This window comes from Piliocolobus tephrosceles, chromosome 5 (assembly GCF_002776525.5).
Source record: "Piliocolobus tephrosceles isolate RC106 chromosome 5, ASM277652v3, whole genome shotgun sequence".
NCBI lineage: Eukaryota > Metazoa > Chordata > Mammalia > Primates > Cercopithecidae > Piliocolobus > Piliocolobus tephrosceles.
Window position 1 is genome coordinate 30,526,620 of NC_045438.1, and position 23,969 is coordinate 30,550,588.

Below are 23,969 nucleotides of genomic sequence, written 5' to 3' on the forward strand. Positions count from 1 at the left end.
TGGGGGACAGAGCGAGACTCCGTCTCGGAAAAAAAAAAAAAAAAAAGCAATTAGAGGTGGCTTTGAGATACAAGAGAAGTTTCCCTGGGTATCCACCACTTTAATTTGTAGGAGTCACGTGGTTCAGAGAAGCATCCCTTTCTCTCCACAATCTCAAACATCAAATGCTTCTATATCCTCTCACTTATGTTTGTTCTGCCACTCTTCATCTAAAGTCCATTCTTCTTGAAAGAAAACTGAAAAGCAAAATGGAATGTTTTGCTGTTTTCACTCTATCATCTGCCAATATTATACTGTTTACCCCAAGAAATGGGCCTGTCTTTCTTATTCTTCTAATTTTGACTACTATTAATGAGACCATTTTGTTTTCTTTAGGTGTTCATGATGTAAGAGCCCCTGCTATTACAGAATTGTGTGTTTCAACTGTGGGTGCTTTCTATTCTAGTAAGCAACTGAACTGCTGAATTTCCTACAGAAGAATCCAGAAGAACCGATTCTTTGAATGATCTTTAACATTTTGAGTAGTACCTGGGGTGCCACAGTGAGCAATAATTTTTAAATATTAAAACTGTATTTATGATTTCTATAATATTGTTTGAAAAATGTAGTATTTTTAAAACTATTTCACATAAAATATTGTGATACAGATAATAACTACACCTGTAGAGCCTGCACCACACCAGGTGTTTCACGTGTAATTCTCACGACACTACTGTTCACATTTTTACATTGGGGAAACTGAGGCTTCAGATTATGTAGTAACTCACTTAAGCTCACCCAACTCGAGAGTACCAAGCAAGCATTCGAACTCAGGTTTGCCTACTCAAAGCCTGCACTCCTCCACTCCACTACCCTGCCTGCCAACTTTCATTTATCTAATTTAAAAATATTTCTTGAGCACAGGATATATGCTGAGAACTGTTCTAAGTGCCTAGGATACATCGATGAATGAAGACAAGGTTTCCCACCCTTATGAAGCTTAGATTCTAGTGGGAGAGAGAGACAAGGAAACAATATAATTTTATATAAAATTACATACATGATAACAGGTGCCATGTGCCAGGGGAAAAAGGAAAAGGAGAGCAAATTAAGAGGAATCAGGAAGCTGAGCAGTGAGGGTGGAAAGTGGTCATCCTACTAAATGTAGGGCGAACATCATTGAAAAGGGGTCATTTAGGAGAGGAGGGAGTGAGCCAAGCATATCTCTGGCTCTTCCAGGCAAGCAGAACAGCAGGAGCAAAAGCTCTGAAGCAGTAATGTACTTGGCAAGTCCCAGGACCAACAAGGAGGCCAGAATGGTAGTGTAGAGGGAGTGAGAGGCAGAGGAGCAGGAGGTAAAGTCAGAATGTAAATAAGGCCTTGTTTGGGACACGCAGGCCGCTGTACTCTGAATTTAATGGGAGGCAGAAGGGAGGGAGGTGGGAACATCTTGAACAGAGGAGTGACACACTCTGACAGCTTGTAGCAGGCTCACTGCATCAGCTACATTGAGAATAGACTGTTAAGAGGGAAAATGTAAAAGAAAGCAAGCCATTTAGGAGGTTATTGCAAAAATCCAGGCAAGATATAATACCTTTTAATGTTCTGACAATCCAGACCTCAGTGGTATCAGTGGTTGGAGTGAGAGGTGGTCAGATTCTGTATGTATTTTGAAAAGAGAGCCACAGATTTGCTGAAGGGTTGGATATAAGGATTGAAGGAGAAGGAGAAGGAGAAGTGAAGATGATACTGAAGTTTATCCTAACCAACCGAAAGGATAAAATTGACAACTAAAAGAGAAAAGGACAAGACAAGGCCAGGTGTGGTGGCTTACACCTGTAATCCTAACACTTTGGGAGGCCGAGGAGGGAGGATTCCTTGAGTCCAGGAGTTTGAGATCAGCCTGGGCAACACAGAAAGACCCCATCTCTACAAAAAGCACAAAATTAGTTTGGCTGAGTAGCTGGGACTTGGGCCTATAGTCCCAGATACTCAGGAGGCTGAGGGGGGAAGATTCCTTGAGCCCAGGAGTGAGGCTGCAGTGAGCTATGATCGTACCACTACACTCCAGCCTGGGTGATAGAGTGAGACTTTGTCTCTAAAAAAATAAAATAAAAATAAAAAGGATAGGCGAAAAGGAGCTTGGCTGGACATACTGACTGAAATTTGGATACTGATTAGACATCTAAATGAAATTGTTGAATAACCTGTTGGACACTTACCATCAATTTATATGCATCCTAGTATAGTTTATTGATGCAAATTATTTACATTTAAACGGTTTGAATTATTGGTGAGCATTGGACATTTTTCATAATCTTTATTAGCTTATAATTGTATTTGTCTGTGTGGTTATTTGATTCTGATCTATCACATGACAGCATTCATTAGACTCTAAACTCCTTGAGGGCAGGGGTTGCTTTTGTTTTTGCTCATTCTGTCATTGTACTTCTATCACCTAGCATCCTGCCTGGCAGGCAGTAGGTGCCCAAGCCACACACCAACCACTCAATAAATATTTGTTAAATGAATAGATATTTGTTTTAAAAGTGAATGCTTCATTATAAGAGGAATGCTGCTCTGAAAATATTTAGAAATAAAAAAAATGTTTTTTGAGGTCTTCAAATTTCATCACCACATTGTTTCACTAGAGGTTTTCACTAACTTGAATTCAGTCATTTCTGTTCTCTCTGCTATGGTTGAGGAAAGAAGTGACCAAGACCCTCAGTGTATATTCTACTTACTTCATTACTATGGAGATTGTTCTGTGTATCTCATTCTGAGATAAGGGAGAGAAAATGATTTTGTCAGAAATTATATTCTTCATAAATATGAGGTTTCAAAAATATTGAAGCATTGACTTTTAATACATCTTGTAAAGAAAATAAATGTATATTACACATATCTACTTATACAAATGTATAAATTGTCCCCTTCACATGGCAGGCATTTCTGGAATAGCAATGTACACTAAGGGAAAAGCATTTATTTGATTTATAAAAATCACAAACAAGTAATAGAGAACTTTTCTTGAATGCCACACACTTGTAAAGAGAGAGCCACTTTTTTGTAAATGCTATGGATTTAAGTAGACAGCAATGAAACAAGAGTGCATGGAAATGGTGGGGGGAAAGTAGGTGAAGGATCTTGTGACCAAAACCATGGGGAGTGTGGATTTTGAGATACTTGGCGCCTATGTGTGTATAGCTGCCCAGTGGGTTCACCTTGCTCGCTGCCTAGACAGAGCCAATTGATCAAGACAGGGGAATTGCAATAGAGAAAGAGTAATTCACACGGAGCTGGCTCTGTGGGAGACTGGAGTTTTATTATTACTCAAGTCAACCTCAAGCATTTGGGGATCAGAGTTGTTAAGGACAAGATAGTGGGTTAGGGGAAGCTGGTGAGCCAGGAGTGCTGATTGGTTAGGTAGCAGATGAAATCATGGAAAGGTGAAGCTGTCCTCTTGGCCTAAGTCAGTTCTGGGGTTGGTGCCATAAGATCAGATGAGCGAGTTTATCAACCTGGTGGTGCCAGCTGATCCACCAAGTGCAGGGGCTGCAAAATATCTCAAGCACTGATTTTAGGAGGAGTTTAGGGAGGTTCAAAATTGGGGGCTCCAGCTGCATGACTCCTAAACCATAATTTCCTAATCTTGTAGACTGTCCTACAAAGGCAGTCTAGTCCCCAGGCAAGAAGGAAGTTTGTTTTGGGAAAGGGCTGTTATTGTCTTTGCTTTAAACTATAAACTAATTTCCTCCCAAAGTTAGCTCAGCCTATGCCCAGGAAGGAACAAAGACAGCTGAAAGGCTACAACCAAGAGGGAGTCAGTTAGGTTAGATCTCTTTCACTGTCTCAGTCACAATTTTGCAAAGCTGGTTTCTCATACTCCTCAGTGACCAGAACACAAGGAAAGTAAACAATGTGCCTTTGGACTGATTAGTGTCCCCAGTGGGGAGCTTTTCTGGAGCCCTGGGGTCACTTCTGTTCTCTCTGCTATGGTTGAGGAAAGAAGTGACCAAGACCCTCAGTGTATATTCTACTTACTTCATTACTATGGAGATTGTTCTGTGTATCTCATTCTGAGATAAGGGAGAGAAAACAAAATCTCAGAAGGGCAGTGCTGCATAAATTTGAGTAGGACCAACAGTGCAAACTGGGAATATCACCGTTCATTTGGCTTATTTGTATGATGTTCTCCTAAGCACAAAAATTTGAACTCCTTGGTTGAAACTGGACTCAGATATGGAAAAAGTGAAATCATGTGTCTGTATCTATTTTTACAAGATTGTCAGGTCAATGGATAGGCCTGGAAAATCTGAACAAGCCAAGATTCCCTACAGCTTGACTAACCTACATCTGGCTCTCTAAAGAGAGCACATCCCTCATTCATCAGAGAAATCCATCAGGGAATAAGTCAGATTAAAAAGGACAGGCAGATCTAACATATCCATCTGCTCATTGCTTCTTAAGATTTGAGTATATTTTGGTGGTGTTTTCCATGCCTCCCTCTGCAAAGCAGGTGAGAGGATGTGCCTTTGGCAGCTGCACACAGCAACACTGGGCAGTGCTTGGGAGTCCTGGGCAAATTTCTTAAACATTTTAAGCATCAATTTTGTTTTAATCTATAAAATGGTGTAAAAATAGAGTATTTTAGAAATTTTGTAGTGGGTTAATACATGTAAAGAGTTAATACATGCCTACTACAGTATCCAGCACAGAATAAGTGTTCTAAGTAGTAGCTTTTAATACAGAGAAATTGTATGAAATTCATTGTCATTATGAAAAGGGTAGGGGGGTTAGAATCATTGATTTTCAGTTTCTGCTGAATGTTTTCTGCTCTTGAATTCAATCTGTGTGATTTTTACCTATTGTTAAAAATCTTCTCTTCATTAAAATAGTATAATGACATTTGGATACTATGAAGTATAAAATAGATTAAAATAGTTTGAAAGGTAGCAGGTCTTAACTATCTAAGTATAACTATTGCATCGAGAGGCACACATTTTTTCAGTACGGAGACAAATATAGCTGATCTAGTCACCAGGGATGCCCTGTGACAGACGCAGGTGAATTGTATTCCCTTTGACTTCGTAAATTCATAATCTCCTCTTCCACAGGTCATTATCTTATCTTGATATTCTTAGTGGTATATCTCTGATAGGCGAAAATGCCCATCTTTCTCTCTCTCTCTCTTTCTTTTTTTTTTTTTTTGAGACAGAGTCTCACTCTGTTACCCAGGTTGGAGTGCAGTGGCGCGATCTCAGCTCACTGCAACCTCTGCCTCCCGGGTTCAAGCGATTATCCTTCCTCAGCCTCCCAAGTAGCTGGGATTACAGGCACACACCATTATGCCTGGCTAATTGTTGTGTATTTCAGAGAGACGGGGTTTCACCATGTTGGCCAGGCTGGTCTCGAACTCCTGGCCTCAAGTGATCCACCGGCCTTGGCCTCCCAAAATGCTGGGATTTCAGGTGTGAGTCACTGTGCCTGGCCAAAAGTGCCTTTATCGCTCATTGTAAATTTTTTCCATATACTTCCTCTGCTCTTGAATTAATTGGCTGAAAAGTCAAGAGCAAACAAAACCCCACAAACGTATATCTCGGTAGCAGCTGAGAACAAACCCAATTCCTGACACAAATCTATCATGTAACTGCCATTTAGGGGATCAAGAAACATATAAGGATCGTGCCTGAAACTGACAGAGGCTCCAAACAGGGTAGAACATCTGGGTATCTGTAGTGGATCCTTTGACTGCTTTCTGGAGGCAAGGCTATACGGTCCTCCCGGCTCACCAGAGGAGCATCCTGCGGTGGTGTTTCAGCCCCTGTGGGTTTTGCAATAACAGGGAGAAGATGGTGACAATTGTCTCCCACCTCACTCACAATGGCCTCCTTGGCCTAGCTGCTTTACCTCTTCCACCTCATCTGCTCTCATCTCCTCCCCACTAACTGTGCTCCAACCATATATGCCTTCTGGGCATTTTTCAGTCAGGCCAGGCAGGTTCTGGCCTCAGCTGTGCACTTGCTGGTCCCTTTTCCTGTAACGCTCTCCCCCAGATAGCCTTCCTCACCTCCTTCAGGTCTTTACTGGAATGTCACCTTCTCTGTGAGACTTCCCCTAACCATCGTGATTAAAAATTGCAATCACCTCCCCCAACATATCTTCTACCCCTCCCTGTTTCTCCATACAGCTTACTGCTTACTACATTTTATTTATCTCACTTATTGCTTGTATCCCCCACTAAACTATAATACCAGGAAGACAAGGGTTTGTGTCTTTTTTGGTCCCGCCTGCATTCCCAGGGCTGGCCGTACAGTAGGCTCCCAATTTCTGTCTGTCTGAGTCATGAACAGACACGCATAAGAAACGGGCATAGGAGCCTTGATGGTGGTGGTAGACATGGGTTGGGAAGATTGAAGAACCACAAGAATTTGAAGGGCCTGGTGAGATTCAGCCTATTTCTGACCTGTTAGTCCTGGTTAGGTCTTCTGGGTAACCCCCGTGCTGATACTAAATAAGAGCACAGTTTTCTGAAAGCAGTGCCCCAGGAGGATGGCCCAGGAACTCAAGGGTCACTGGGGCGGAGTACACTGTGTGGTGGAAGGGTGTGGACAAGATAGGCTTAGGAGGGTAGGGGCAGAGAGAATACTGGGACGTGGCAGAAACCAGGGCTACCTGAATACCTTGGCAATAGGTAACATCATTTCATACAAAGGTTGTGTGTGTTCTTAGGTGCTTTCTGTGTCACATTTCTTCAGGGGTGCCTAGCCACTTACTGTAGGTTTTCTCCTCGGTCCCCTTCTCTCTATTTTTTAATTTCATTTTTTATTTCTTTTAATTTTCATTTTAAGTTCAGGGGTACAAGTGGGGGTTTGTTACATAGGTAAACTGTGTCATGGGGGTTTGGTGTACAGATTATTTCATCACCCAGGTGTGAATTCTAGAACCCATTAGTTATTTGTCCTGAGTCTCTCCCTCCTCCCACCCTCCACCCTCTGAAGGGTCCCCATGTTTGTTGTTCTCCTCTATGTGTCCATGTGTTCTCAGCATTTAGCTCCCACTTATAAGTGAGAACATGCGGTATTTGGTTTTCTATTCCTCTCTATCTTTTTAGAAATAGAGATGAAGTCTCGCCATGTTTTACATAATTACATAATTACTGTATTAGGAATGCCTTTGCTTGGCTTAACCTTTACTATAAAATGCAAATAATCATAAGAGGGAAAATAGAATATATTTCATCCAGTATTTGTATTTTAATGGAGAGAAGTCTATGACAAGTCAGGAGCTAGTTCTAAGCGCAAGGAGAGAGGATGAGGGCACTGAGCATCTGAAATGACTGGAATTCCTGGCCTCAAGTGATCCTCCCGTCTTGGCCTCCCAGTGTGTTGGGATTACAGGCATCAGCCACCACGCCCTTCCTATTGTGGATTTTCTTTATCCTCTACTGGCCAAGGGATGTTCCAGCTTGTTCCACTTGCCTCATCACATGGGGAGTCTTGGTTTACCTTTTGTTTTGTTTTGTTTTACAAGTTTCTGCCTCTTTCTTTTATCCAGATAACTTATGCTATCCCAAAAGGAGAATACTTTTGGGCTAAAGTATTCTCTTTTTAGTAAAGGATTCTCTTTAAAGTATGCCAGGGCTAAAGTGCAATAAAGTAAGGCTGGGGAATAAATGAGCGAAATGATTCCATGGTCCACAGTGCCCTCTGTGTGTGCCCTCTTTTGTCACAGTCATTTCAGATGCTCGGTGCCCTCATCCTCTCTCCTTGCACTTATCAGAACTGGCTCCTGAGTTGCCATAAACTTCTTTCCATGAAAATACAAACACTGGCTGAAATGTATTCTATTATCCTTCTTAAGTATATTTGCATTTTATAGTAAAATGTTAAGCCAAGCAAAGGCATTCCTAATACAGTAATTGTGTAATTTCAGCATCTGCTGGTTAATGGTGGGATTGTGGAACCTAGAAACTTTGTTTCTGAAATCAGAGTCTAGGCTAATATGTGCATAGATGAGATGAATGTGGCCTCAACTAGGGAGACTTCCACCCTCAAATCTGTACTTTCTCAAGCTGGGGAATCCTCAGGGTCTTTGAAAGACAAGTCTACATAAAGCAAGTGCTCTGTCTGTTTTTGAGTAGAGAATGCAGAGACCACAAAATCTTTAGCCTTCACTTCTCTGAAATCACCACTGATTCCAATAATAACTTCAAATATTCAGTAAATCTCAGGTATAGAAACTGGCCAATTCTTTATCCTTTTTGTCAATTACCAAATGATCACTCTGATAAAGACGATAAAGACTTCCATCTTTATTCCTCTGTATGGAATGACCAACATTACAACATGATGTACCCACAAATATTTAAAATAAAGAAGATTTGGCCAGGTGCAGTGGCTCACACCTGTAATCCCAGCACTTTGAAAGGCCAAGGCTGGTGGAACACCTGAGGTCAGGAGTTCCAGACCAGCCTGGCCAACACGGCAAAGCCCCGTCTCTACTAAAAATAAAATTAGCCAGGTGTGGTGGTGCGTGCCTGTAGTCCCAGCTACTAGGGAAGCTGAAGCAGGATAATCGCTTAAACCCGGGGGGTGGAGGTTGTGGTGAGCCAAGATTGTGCCACTGCCTTCCAGCCTGGGCAACACAGCAAGACTCTGTCTTAAATAAATAAATAAATAAATAAATAAATAAATAAATAAATAATTTTAAAAAATGGAAACCATTACAACACATATGTATTAATATTCCCTGACACCACTAACTATGTACTTTTAACTCTCTTATGGGTTTTCTGAGAACTATTAGTGCATTCTGCAGAGCTGCCTTCCAGGATTTGGAGACTAAAAAGCAATTAATCATGTAAAATACTTTCTGGATATAGTAATGAAGTCTGGTTTCACTGTGTTTTTCTATGTTTACTTAGCAAAAGGCTTCAATAAGCCCACAGTGATAAATGTGGCCAAGTTTCCCCTCCCCTTCATCCCTCTCTTTCCTTCTTCTTTCTCAGGAAATTGGTGTGGAAAATCACTCTGTCCTGGGATGGCAACTCTCTTCGTATCCAGACTTATCCAGAGCTCCCTCTGCTCCCTCTCTAGGCTCATGACTTGAGCTTCATGTGCCACCATGGGCATTGAGGTTACGGTTTCCATAAACAGGCAGACTGAGGATGAGAAGGGTGGAGGCAAATGCCATGAGCTTCTGTACCTTGGGTCATGGATCCTATGGAGTCTAGGTTTCTCTCCCTTGCACGCTGTGAAGCTGGTAGCATATGTGATTTTAACTTTCTGATGGGTTTTGACACCATCAATACAGACCTTAGCTCTGCCAGGAATATCAGGCAAGTTCTCATAAGAAGCAGAAAGGAAAAAACAATCTGCATAGCATTTCTCAATGTTTCAAAATCCATGCCCTCCTTCAGAAAAAAAAAAATGAAAATAAATGATTTGGAATTTCAAAATAAGCACTTTTATTTGGCTTGCCAACTATATACACTTTTATCATATTGAGTATGTTTTGTTTCCAAAACACACATGCGGCCAGATGCGGTGGCTCATGCCTGTAATACCAGCAGTTCGGGAGGCTGAGGCCAGGAGTTCGAGACCAGCCTGATCAATATAGTGAAACCCTGTCTCTACTAAAAATACAAAACATAGTCAGGCATGGTGGCAGGCGCCTGTAATCCCAACTACTTGGGAGACTGAGGCGAGAGAATCGTTTGAACCTGGGAGGTGGAGGTTGCAGTAAGCCGGGATTGAGCCATTGCACTCCAGCCTGGGTGATAAGAGCGAAACTCTGCCTCAAAAAAGCAAGCAAACAAACAAACAAAAAGAAAACACATGCCTCTCTGAAAGTCTCGTATCCCCCACAGAGGATCATAGGGCTGAAATGTGGGCGATCTCAGCAGGGGCCCTGTTTCCCCTGGGCTTAGGGGAACACTGGACTTGTCCAGTTCCCTGCTCTGTCTTGGTTTCACCTTTGTTAACATGCCTAGTGTTTTGGTTCTATTAGGAGTGTGTGGCATGCCACCCAAGAGAATGGATTTGGCAGTTATGCCAGTGATTTAATTAAGAAGAACAACCAACTGGAATACTTTGATTTGATAAGCACATTTTCTTTTCTTTGGCAGGACAGGTAAGATGCTGGGCAAGCCAAGGGATTATATTTTTATGAGCTTAATTGTTTTTCATTGCAAGCTTGTTATATATCCAAGAGAATCATTTCAAGTGCTGTTTCTTTAGTAGGATAATATATCTTTCAAAGATTTCTTTCTACTATTAAAGAGTAATTTTAAATCGGCAAAATATTTAGTTATTCCTGATAACGCTTTGTATTATTGGGTCTCATTACATTATGTATATTATATAATAATAATACATTTTTGGAAAGAAAGAAACAGGAGATACAGGAGATATTGAAAGTGAGGAAAGGGAAACAAGGAATATCCAGAATCTTCCTTAAGAAAGGATAGTTAAATATTGCTTATTACCTGAAAGTTCTACATGTCACCTGGGAGCAACAGACCCAGAGGAAGTGAGAATAAGCCAGGATGAGGCAGAAAGAAGTAATGTTAAGCAAGAAAGAAATCTCATGTGATTTGAGGGGGAATGAATATAATTATAGTGGGGAGAGGTGGAGAGAGGGCAGACCTGTTTATCTCAGCACAGAACTTATTAAAAGACACTTCTATTTTTAAACACAACTTTTACTTTAAAATAAAGGATCATTTTCTTGCATGGAGTTCTGTATATTTAGAAGTTTACTTTGGATCCTCAGATATGTCTACAAATTTATACAGCTATGCCTCTGGGTAGCACGTGCTGAGGAGCATAGGAAAAACCAGTTTGCCTTCTCTGTGGTTATAATCTGTAGATTTTTTTTTCCTGAGGATATAAACACTTTTTTTCAATATTTGTGGTATGAAACTAGAAATGGTTATTAATTTAAAATATAAGATATTTCCAGGTTTCATTTGACAATATTTATTTAGTTTGAAACATTAAAAAATAAAATGCAAGAAATTTTACAGAAAAGAAACCATCACCTCAAGTGGCAAATTCACCCTTTAGGAATAGCTTGCCTTTAGTTCATAACTATTCAATGCTAATTGCAACAGGAAGATCATCACCAACCTAAATGGTCCCTTAAGATTTACAAAGTGTTTCATGTCCAGAATCTTTTCTCTTTTTTTTTCCACTGTTCTAAATTATTTATTAGCTATGAATTGTACAAACTTTACTTGTATTCGCAGAAACGGCGGAGCTAGAGACTATTGGGCCTTCTCCAAGCTGCCCAGCGAGAACCACCAATAGTGTGGTGGAGCTTACGGCCCTTTCCAAGGCCCCGGCTCTTTCAGCCTGCAGATGTCAGCCCACGCATTTCCCTGTGCTTGTGGACTGGTTTGGGATACATTGGGTGTCAGGATTTCTTCTGATAGCTTTATGGAATGGATGGATGAGGATAACCTCAAAAAATTTGTATGTGGAATCTTCACCAGCTCAGTAAGAATTGAGGATTCTTAGAGCCCCAAAGTGGTGTCCAGCTCGCCCCTCTATAAAGGACTGAAGGCTTCGAGCAAACTTTAGCTTGTTAACATCATGATGGACAGAATTACCATAAGTTACACTCTTAGGAACTGGACGTTTTCAGCCACTATGGTGAACACGAATCCTATATATAACTTAATATTGCTTGGCCTTGTAGCCCAGTCGGCATGCTTTATCAGGCCAGGTGGGGCAGGGAGCCCTGTGGAAAGCAGAGAGCTGGTGGTACTACCAGCAGCGGACCCTCAGAAGAAAGTGCATGACATCAGACTGCTTCTTTCTCCATAGCTCCTGGATGTACTTGTATGCACCCATCTTGGCTTACCTGATGGTTGCCACCAGATGGAAAGGCATGTCCAGAATCTTAATTAATATTTCAAACAGCTCTTTTTGAAATTGGCAGGGCAGGTAGTATTATTATTCTCATTTTTTCAAATGTGGAAACCACAACAGAAAGAAGTCAAATGACTTGACTACAGTCATCCCACTTTCCATAGAGAAGCTAGGACTTCAATAAAGGCATTCTGATTCCAAATCCTTTTTTTGCCATATCATGCTACTTCTTTAACTACCTGTATTTACAAGCAGCTGCAGAAGCCCCTGAAGTAATTCATTTTGGATGCAGTCCATTTAGGATTCATGGATCCTGGGCACAACCCAACCATACTCTTTTCTTCTTTCCTGCCACCACTCCCCTTCTTTTCACCCACTCCTCAAACACAAATCTAATAAAGTATCTGTAACTAAAGGAGGAACTTTTGTGAGTAACTATATTTAGGAAGCAGATTTCCAAACGCGCTGGAGCCTAAGAAACAACTATTTTAAAATATGTTTTATGACTGCTCTGGGGTTCCACAGGAACAGATGGACACAGAAGTACTTAGGATGTTTTTGGCATGTGACGGGAAATGATATCACAAGAACAATGAAAAGGGATGTGAAACACAGAAAGCGAAAGGTAATACAAGCAACAACTTTCCCTGCTGCTGGTTCAAAAGGTCAAAAATACAGCTTCATGCTCTTCCCAGAGATGATCAAAGAATTAAGGAACGACTTATCACATGAAGTATCACACAATGTCTTGTTCTGCCTTGGGTCCAGGCCCCATATCTCAGACAAAGATATCTCAGCTTTTGAATACTCTTCAAAAGCTACCTATTCTCTGCTAGAAAACAGGACTCCAAACCTGCAGAATTAGGCCCACTCTTTTTTTTTCAAGACTAGTACCCGCCACCTTGAAGATGAGCTGAGATCTTACAAAAAAAAAAAAAAAACACATGCTCACCTCTGGATGCAGCTCCCCTGTCCCCTGTCAGCCAGACCAATAAGTAGGGTCAAGTGACAACACAGTTGAGTTGCGTGAGCATCAGGCCTGTGAGGGGAGAAAAAGGACTTAGATCAAATGAGACACAGGATACAGCTCACATATACCAGAGTCTCTGGGGAGAAATTAAGGAACTGAATTCTGAATGTGCTGAATTAAGGGGAATTGAATATCATAGACAATATTCAATACCATAAAGAGTTTATCAATATGGCAGCCCTCTTCTTTAACACAGGATTTAACACGGGTAGGATCCACTGAAGATGATACTAATGCATTGCTAGGCTGGCTTTGAAAACTTTGGGAAAATGATGGCTCACACTCACTTTATTTGAAATTCCACAACTCCATGGTACAAAGTTGAGCGAGGGAGATCAAGAGGCTCATAGCAGCAAGCAGGCTGCAGTGGCAAGATATACTATGTAAGGCCAAAAAGTTCACCAACTGGATATATTCTTTGGGAAAGCCAACGAAGCAGTTTGTCAGACCCGTAATGAATGTACTAGTGAGAGGATGCCAGCCAGAGTTGTTGTGGAGTTCAGTGATGGTCTTCTCCGGAGTTCAGGGCTGAGGATAGCAGAAGCTTTACAGAACTGCGCTCCCAGAAAGCCGTGGTAATAATGGAAGCCAGGTGGTGGCATTGAAGCTTCAGAAGCCAGGTGGGTGCAATTATGATAATGAACCGCACTGTAGAAGTGGCAATGATAAGAGCCTGAGCCACCAAGAGCTATGAACATGCTTAACAGTGCATGGTATTCCTAGAGCAAGATAAGTGGGCAGACAATAAGGGCATCATTCTATCTAAACTATAAAAGAAATCAAGAATGGATAATCAGGAGGGTGAATACAGAAATTAAAATGTCACAGTCCCCAGTTTAGATTCCAGACCTAAGCCAATTTTCAGATCCAGAATTCATTGACTCATGGAGTGGCTTGGTCCCCATAAGGATGGATCACCATAACACCACAGCAAGGGGATACATTAATGATTCTTCCTCATTCCTTCTCGAAGGGATCTATAGCCGTTTACACAGGCAACTATCTTCTGAAGAAATGCATATACCTAGATGTTTTGAGAACTGTTTAACCGAAGGTCTACCTTGATATTGACAACCGGAGACCTGAAGTCCCATCATGGCCACTCTAGCAGAGTAGGGGTGTATGGGAGGCCAAGCAATGGTGGAATGCTCACTCATGTCCAGCTTACCTGGAGCCCATGGATTGACAAAGCGTTCAGTTCCCCAGTCCCTGAATGCATGATTGGAGTGGACATACTTGATATTTGTCAGAATACTCGTTGGGAGTTTTTGAGCTGTGAAGTAAAAGCTATCATACAGTGTGAAGGCCAAGTGGAAGTCTCTGAAACTGCCTCCACCAGCAATACAGCACACATAAAACAATTTCACACACCAAAGGAATTGTGGAAGTTAGTGTCATCCTTAAAGATCCAAAGGATGCCTGGGTGGTGGTGCCTTTTATGTTCTTTAATTTACCGGCAAATGAAATACATGGCCCCTACATACACTGGACAGATCTTGGCAGATAGTAGCCCCAATTGCAGCAGGGATTTTTATGTGGGAGTAGGCAGTAGTAGCTTCATGTGTGTATTAGTCCATTCTTGCACTGCCAATAAAGACACACTTGAAGCTGGGATAATTTATACAGGAAAGAGGTTTAATTGGCTCACAGTTCAGCATGGTTGGAGAGGCCTCAGGAAACTTAAAATCATGGTGGAAGGGGAAGCAAACATGTCCTTCTTCACATGGCAGCAGGAAGGAGAAGTGCTGAGCAAAATGGGGGAAAGCCCCTTATAAAACCATCAGATCTTGTGAGAACTCACTATCATGAGAGCAGCAGTATGGGGGTAACTGCCCCCATGATTCAATTACCTCCCACCAAGTCCCTCTCACAACACATGGGGGTTATGGGAACTATAACTCAAGATGAGATTTGGGTGGGGACACAACCAAACCATATCACTGTGCCTTGAAGGGAGTTGAGAAAGATCAGCACAGCTATACTCAAAAAAGAGAAATGGAAGAGAATAGAAATATCTTCAAATACAGTTGAATGGTATTAAAGATCCAGCTAAGTTGAAAGCCATGGGATTCTGATGACATCCATTCTCAGAATATGTGAGTTTTCATGCTCAGAAGCCTAGATAGGGAGATTCTGCTGCTGTATTAGTTTTCTAGGGCTGTGATAGGAAAGTACCCAAAACTGGGTATCTTAAAGTGACAGATGTTTATTCTCTCACTGTTTTGGGTGCTAGAAGTTCAAAATGAAGCTGTCAGAAGGGCCGTGCTCTCTCTGGAGGCTCTAGGGGAGAATTGTTCCCTGCTAGTTCCTAGTTTCTGGTGGCTCCCAGCAATCCTTCGTGTTGCTTGGCTTGCAGCTGCATAGTCCCAACCTCCATCTGCACTTGGAGTTCTTCCTCTATGTCTTCATATGATTTTCCCTCTGTGCATGTCCAACTTGTGTCTGTGTCCAAATTTCCCTTCTTTCATAAGCACAGCAGTCACTGGATTAGAGCCCACCCTAATACAGCATGACTTCATTAACTTAACTAATCCCGTCTGTAAAGATTCAATTTCCAAATAAGGTCCTATTCAAATGTACTTGGGGTTAGGGTTTCAACATATCTTTTTGGGGAACACAATTTAAACCATAACTACTGCATAGGTCATGAGATTAAGACATGATGGAGCCAGGCATGGCAGTGAATGCCTGTCCCAGCTACATGGGAGGCTGAGGCAGGAGGATCAGTTGAGCCAGGAGTTTGAGACCAGCCTGGGCAACATAGGGAGATCCCTGTCTCTTAAAAAAAAAAAAAAAAAGCCACAATGGATGTTGGATGTGATAGACTTGCATAAAAGAAAAAGTTCAGGATCATGTTAAAGAACAGGAGTAGTGGAAATGAGGGTTGGCTGAAAGAATAAGTGGCTCTGGTCAGACACTAGAGAACTGAAGTTTATATTTTCAGAGGGTAGGCAGTTCCAGGTGGATATTAGATCCAGAGTGGAGCCATGACCTGCTGAGAAGGGTAAACAGAAAGATCATCAGATTTAGCAGGTAAAGGAACATCATGCCCATGAACATTGACATTGCTCATGATCATTGTAAGAGTTAGAGTATGAAGAAATTCCATGGGCAAGATATAAGTGATATCTGTGAATAATCAGCAGTGATCAGAAGAACACAAGAGAATAATCAGGAAAGAAGGAAAGGATGATATAACCGGAGGATTTCAGGAATATGAAAAAGGAATAGTCCACAAAGCTCTTAACAGCTTGATCCACATCCATTTTAATGTCACATATCAAGTTTTCACCTAATGGTTTTAACAGTCACAGATGATCATTGCCCAGATCTGTTATTGCACTAGGGGTTGTAAACAGATGGTATTCCAATTCTATCACTCTTTTGTTATTTATTAGCTGAAATTTTGATACAAAGAATAATAGTCTCTCATCAATTATTTGGTTGTTCTGAGGTACTATTCAAATAGGAAGAATAAGACAAATGCTTGATTTATTCCATTTATGTATCAATTCTCAGAATAATGAGTTTGTTTCTTACCATATTACAAAGGTGATAGATCAAAAAGATAAAAATTATTTTTGTTAATGTATGGATTTAAGGTGATCCAAATCAAAATACTAACATATTTTAATTACGTCAGTTTATTCTAAGTTTGTATGGAAAAAAGAAAAGGTAAAACTTGTTAGAAAAACTTCTGGAAGAGAATTATAATGAAGGAAGACTAGATATAGCATATGTTAAATATATTACAAAACTGTAATAATTAAACAATGTGGTTCAGTTATGTAAATATATCAGTAGAGAACCTCAAAATAGTCTTCAGTACAAATACAATTCAGTATATGATAAAAGAAATATACAATATTTTCCAAAGATGCTTGTAATTTTCTTCTTATGATGTGATTTTGACACTTCTCACTCCCATGAGTTAACCTTTTGTTATGGGCTTTGTGGCCAATGTGGAGGTGACATTATGTGACTTTAGAGGCTAAGTCTAAATGTGGTACCTATCACTTGACTCTTGTGGGAAGTGAACCCAGCCACCATGTTTTGAGGAAGCCCAAGCAGACACATAAAGAGACCACAAGTAAGCACTGCGGCTGATTGCCCAGCTCAGGTCTCAGATAATAGCCTGTATCAACTAATGGGTGAGAAAGTCTTTGGATAATTCCATTCCCCATCACCCCAGCTCTCAAGTATTCCCAGCTGAGGACCCAAATATTGTGGAGTAGAGATAGCCTTACCTGCTGTGATATTTCTATATTCCTGACCCACAGAACTTGTGAGCATAATACAATCACGTGCTGCTTAACGACGGGGATATTCAGAGAAATGGGTCATTAAGTGATTTCATTGTTGTGCGAACATCATAGAGTGTACTTACACAAATCTAGATGGTACAACCTACTATACACCTAGGCTACAAACCCGTATAGCATGTTAGTGTACAGAATACTGTAGGAAATTGTAACATAATGGCAAGTATTTGAGTATCTAAACTTAGAAAATGTACAGTAAAAACAGGGCATTATAATCTTCTAGGACAAGTGTTGGATATGTGGTCCATCATCCACCAAAACACCGCTATGTGGCATATGCAACTATCTAATGGTTTTTCAGTTATGCCACTAATTTTGGGGTGGTTCGTTATGCAGCTCTGGTGACTGGAACAGGTAGGAAAAAGATATTCAATAGATGGCTTTAGAAAAAATAGGTGGCTGTTTGTAAAATAAAGCCCGTATCTAGAATTAAGAAGGAGAAACAACTTAAGAAAGAATTTCAAGAATGACACAAAAACCTGAAACCATAGAAGATCAATAAATGTGACTACATAAAAACAAAATATTGCATAGAAAAAAAAAACACTTAGGAGCAAAAGTCATAAGTAAAGTCAAAAGGTCTTGACTGTATGATGACTCAGTAAGTAAAAGCCCAGCAGCCTGGTAGAAAAATGAACAAACCAAAAGGAATGGCCGATTCCCAGGAGGGGGCAAAGCAAATTACTACGTAAAGAATGTCAATCTTATTATCTGAGAAATAAATAAACCCTTCAATGAAGTACCCTCTTTTCATCCATCGGATTGCAAAAATAAAACTTGAGCAGTATAACCATGGATTTAAAAGCACGAACCCTAAATCAAAAGCCTGCCTGTCTGACTAGTTGTGTCACCTTGGGCAAATGTGTTCATCTCTATTTGCCTCAGTTTCCTCATCTGTAAGTGGTAATGAAATAATAGTACTTATCTCTTAGAGTTTTGTGAGCATTAAGTTACTTAATGTATATAAACCATTTAGAAGAGCGTCTAGAATGTAGTAGATACCAACATGTGGCTGCCATGATTGTTATCACTCTATATTGAGAAGTTGAGGCGGGGGTGGGACAGGATCTATCATGCATTGCTTGTCGGAGAGTAAATCCACTCACTCTACATAGAGGACTATTTGCAAGGATCTTTAGAGACTTAAAAAAGTGACCCAGCATTTTCACTTGTAAGTGTGAATCGTACAGATGTAGGCACACTGGGAGATACAGTATGTGCAAAGGTGTTCTGTGTAACATTCTTGGAAGTTACAAGATTGGAAACAACCTCATATCCAACTCTATACAAAGGGAATTGGTTTAAAATGTAGTTCATTGGTAAAATGGACTGTAACGAAAGGACTGGAAACCTTTTAGGCTTCTAATGAAAAGAAATGGTGATCCCTGCCTCAGGCAGAGGACCGATAGAGGCACAGCTCTCTAGATGGTTCTGTTTTGCAAACCCAAGTGAAGTATTCCCAAGGGGAGACAATCTGCAATCACACAGCTCAGTGCCTAGCATATTTTAAATGCCCAATAAGTGGGAGCTTGTATGATCTTATTATTTATCATCATTTATTTTCTTGACATAATAGAGTCGCATGGCAACAAGGCTCTCTATGAGGCACCTTATAAATATAAAATGATTGTTTGTTTCAACGCCCACTGGAACCATCCTTAGCTTGAAGCTCAAATTTCCTCCACAAAAGCGACTCCACCTCTTGCAGTGGCTGCCAGACTGGACTGTCATCAGCAGCTGTGTCCCAGCCGACCCTAGTCATGGCTTACTGCCGAAGAGCATACTTGAGTGAATCGTTAAAGTCCTTTTGTCTCTGTGATTATTTCACTGTGTTTATAATACAGCAACTGCTGGAGAGCTGAGCTGCCCATTCATCTCTTGTAGCAGCCTTAACTCCGAGCTGGGGAGCCTACTGCTTCCTTGTAGACAGACTGATAACGGCCTCACATTGTGACCTACAGATTCTCCATCCCCATTTTCAAAGATACATAATAATTTACTAAAATAAAAACTTGTTGCATTTCACAATTTGTAATTCACAAAGTTCAAATGTCTCTATTCTGAAGAAAGTGGAAAAATAACCAAAATGCATCTGTATATTTCACTTTTTCTGTTTGCACAGAAATTATTCCTATGAAATGTCTGCACAAGTTCAACTTTTTATGTTTGAGGAGAAAAAACAAGACATTCATTTCCCTATTACAGTCCTCAGTAGAATACTTGCTACTTACAGTATCTCAGAACTTAAGTTAAATCAAAACAAAAAATATCTTTACTGATTTCCTTCCTCAAAATCATTGTGTCTTGCTTTCTTTTCCAATCTCCTTTCAAAGGTATAACTTTTAAAATTTACTGCAACTTCCATCCTTTTCAAAATACACATTTGAATCTATTTTCAAATGTATATGACTTAATTTACTGCTTCTCTCCCTAATTTTCAAATGCAAATACCCAAATCATTTTTCAAGTGTATATTTTCATTGAAGTTGGTTTACTTATGAGTTCAAATGCCTTCCTCCTCTCTGATTTATAAAACTATATCTGGCAATGTTGGGGGACATTGAATTGTTCCCATCCATAAAAGGGAGCCCATAAAATTGGTGGCTTAAGAACTGATGTATGAATAGTCTCCATTTGGTGACTCATGGCCAATCTGTCTCATTTCTTCCTATATACACATTTTACACAACCAACAAAAATCATGTTTCAAAATCATCTAGGTCTGTGGTCTTATTTCCACTTCCTTTAGTTCTAAGCCCTACTTATCACTCAAATCTTGGTTCAAGCATCACTTCCTCAGGGAAACTGTCTTTGACCACATCCTACTCCTGCCACAGATTGGTTCAGCTACTCCAGTTATATGTTCTGCTTGCCCCTGGTCCTTTTTCACCGGAGTATTTATTACAATTTTTACAGTTATCATTCTCTGCACTTCATTTGATTCATATCTATGTCTCTTCACTAGACTAAATTTGAGGAGCCTGATGTTCTCTTACTCTTGGGTACTGTGCCTAGAATAATTCTTGCCTCGTAGTAGGAACTCCATAAGTATTTGGTGAATAAATGAATTTTTTAAAAAGTCAGTGAATGACAAGGTGAAAAATGAATGGCTAAATTTCCCAGCACCATGATTAACACATGGTGGCACTTAATAAAATGATAGCTATCTTTATTCTTAGTTCCCATTCCTGATCAGATCAATTTGCTAAGTGTTTCAGTTTGTGGAAGATGTGATTATGCTTTCAGAAACTGGAAGTCGGCCAGGCGCAGTGGCTCATGCATGTAATCTCAGCACTTTGGGAGGCCGAGGCGGGTAGATCATCTGAAGTCAGGAGTTTGAGACCAGCCTGGCCAACCTGGTGAAACACTGTCTCTACTAAAAATACAAAAATTAGCTGAGTGTGGTGGTGCATGCCTCTAATCCCAGCTACTCGGGAAGCTGAGGCAGGAGAATTACTTGAACCCAGGAGATGGAGGTTGCAAAGAGTGGAGATCATGCCACTGCACTCCAGCTTGGGAGAGAGACTCCATATATATATGCGTGTATATGTATATGTATATGTATATTTTTTGCCTTGATTTTCTAAATCATTTTACTAAAACAGTTAATTTTTAATGTTCACTTTTTTCCTAGTCAGGAAATATATTACCAATAGTCAACAAAGTTATTGAAACATTTTTCAATCTTCAAATTTCATTTTAATTTGAATATTTTAATAAAATTATTGCAATTTTAACACTTTCTAAAGAAAAAGTACAATCATCCAAATAAAATGGGAGATTTCTGGATATTTAATGTTTTTATGCTATAATAAAGTCAATCGTAATTTTTGATCCTCAGTTTGTTGATAGCAAGATCTCAGAATTACTTGATTTTATGTCTACATGGAAAATTTGCAACTTGTGCATAATTATCATTCCATTCATCTTACATTAATTTCTTAAAATGATTTTACTTATAGTTCATTGACAATGAAGATATTTTCGGAAGCTGTTTTCTCCCATTGGAATAATTTTGTAAATAAAATATTTACACATAGTATTATTCCTGTAAATCTTTCTCTTCAAACCAAGTATCACAACTCATCCTGTCTTTAATTGGCTTGCCAAACTTCCCAGTAATCTTATTTATTTTTTTCTGAGTTGTAGAAAAGAATTTTCCAAGATATGGGTGGGCGAAGAGTTCACTTAATCACCTCATTCATTCAGTGCCTAGATGTCGGCTGCACATTTCTGGTGTCTCTCTGTCCAGCTGTGATGAGCTTCACTGCATTCTAGTGCTTGCCCTACAGGTCTTGGAGGAAGCAACACTGTCATGTGTATGAATCTGTGTACGTCGCTTCTTCATCCTGAAATATTATCTTCTTTCTTACTCTTTGCCTAAATCTTGCCGGTCCTTCAAGATTTGCTCAGGCACCATTTTCTTTAGGAAGTCTTTTTGTATGTAATAAAAGAAACCAACTAAAATTAGATCATGGCAAAACAGAGGGACATTGTTTTAAGAATAAAGAAATATTTAAAACCAAAGACAGTAAGTGCGGGAGAGTAGAGCCACGCAGTTCAGGGCTGGGGCCCAACAATCAGGTCACTTCATATTCCCTCCTGTCTCTTTTTCTTTCCAAGAGCTTGCTCTGTGTTTGCCTTTCTGTGTATACCAGATTCCTCTGCTGACTCACTTTGTACACAGCACAGCATGGTCTCCCTCAGCCCCTTTTGCTATTAGGTTGACGCAAAAGTAATCGCGGTTTTTGTCATGACTTGTAAAATTGCAAAAACCATTAATTGTAAAAACGATTACTTTTGCACCAGCCTAATACGTCATGATCTTCCAGCTATGTCTGCTGCAAAATTCTCAAGCAACAGAAAACCTCAAACCAAGCCAAGGAAACCTCAGTCCCAGCTGAGTCAACAAGTTGCTGGATTTCTGTGAGGCCTCCCTCTCTGCTCAAATTAGTCAGGGGGCAGTGCCATGCCCCAGGATCTGTGGGGCTGCCCCTTCTACTGGCTGTCAGGAGAAAAGGTTTTCCAAAGTGACTACAGGATAAGTGTAAACAATGATGGTCAAAAGGACTATGGCCCTCAATTTGGAATTGATACCTTTCCTATGGGTTCCAATACATTGTACTTTTCTTTCATAGCTGTTAACACACTGAATTGCAATTAACTGTTAATATATTTCTCTGTCTTTCCCACTAGGCTAGAATTTTCTTGTAAGAATGGGCCATTCTTTTTTTCTTTTCTTTATCCCTATGGTTTCTAATACAGTCCTTGGTATACAATGTGTTCAAAGGGCAGATATATTATTATTCAGTATAAACATTTGCAATTGATCTTCCATATTAGTATGGTAATGATATGTTAATCAATTAAATGTATTAATAAGGTAATATTTTGCTTCTCTGTTCTGGAATCCTAGAGTCCAAGGGCTCTGGTTTTATTTTCTTCATAGAACAGACCTCACCTCCAGTTTTCTCTCGATAAAAGGGAAGAGACAGTCACCAGTTACACGGAGGCAGAAAAATAATCTGGCCTTCTAACAGCTTCTTAAACAGATTTTCAACCAACTGTCCTGTTTTCTAGTCCTACCTTCATCCTCTAACAGAACTACCTGGTGCAGCCCAACCTGGTTTCGTATTTTTTTTTTAGATGGAGTCTCACTCTGTCACCCAGGCAGGAAAGCAGTGGCATGATCTTGGCTCACTGCAACCTCCACCTCGCAGGTTCAAGCAATTCCCCTGCCTCAGCCTTCCGAGTAGAGGGGATTACAGACACCTGCCGCTACACCCATACAATTTTTGTGTTTTTAGTAGAGACAGGGTTTCACCATGTTGGCCAGGTTGGCCTCAAACTCCTGACCTCGTGATTTGCCCACCTCGGCCTCCCAAAGTGCTAGGATTACAGACCTGAGCCACCGGGCCTGGCCGCTGGTTGCATCTTGACTCTCTCCACATCTGTTTTAGGGTTAAACTTTCTTGGGTCTACTGAAGCAATTACCAAGTGTCCATTTGTTTGTCCATCTAATATTCTATTAATCACCCTCTTTGTCTTTATGGATTTATGTCTTTAAAAAAATAAACAGGCTGGGCGCGGTGGCTCAAGCCTGTAATCCCAGCACTTTGGGAGGCTGAGACAGGCGGATCACGAGGTCAGGAGATTGAGAACATCCTGGCTAACACGGTGAAACCCCGTCTCTACTAAAAAATACAAAAACTAGCCGGGCGAGATGGTGGGTGCCTGTAGTCCCAGCTATTCGGGAGGCTGAGGCAGGGGAATTGCTTGAACCTGCGAGGCGGAGGTTGCAGTGAGCCGAGATCATGCCATTGCACTCCAGCCTGGGCAACAGAGCGAGACTCTGTCTCAAAAACAACAACAACAACAACAACAACAAAACAGATCCGGCATGGTGGCTCATACCTGTTATCTCAGCACATTGGGAAGCCAACACAGGAGGACTTCTTGAAGCTAGAGTAACAAGGCAAAACCCTGTCTGTACCAAAAATTAAAAAACTAGATAGCTACATTGGCTTCCACCTGCAGTTCCAACTACTTGAGAGGCTGGGGTGGGAGGATTGTTTGAGCCCAGAATTTGAAGGCTGTAGTGAGGATATGATTGTAACCACTGTACTCAAGAGTCTGGGTGACAAGAGAAAGATACTGTCTCTAAAAAAAAAAAAAAAAAAAAAAAAACAAACAAGAAAGTGAATATAAATGTGTATAGTAGATCCATCCTCTTTTCCCAGAAGTCCGTTTGCATTCATTCAT

The 23,969-nt window shown here is 40.5% G+C and overlaps 1 pseudogene; it reads right to left on the bottom strand.

Moving 5' to 3' along the window:
• Positions 1-9,706: 9,706 nt before the first annotated feature.
• LOC111554884 lies at positions 9,707-11,847 on the bottom strand (annotated as a pseudogene).
• Between the last annotated feature and the right edge of the window lie 12,122 nt (positions 11,848-23,969).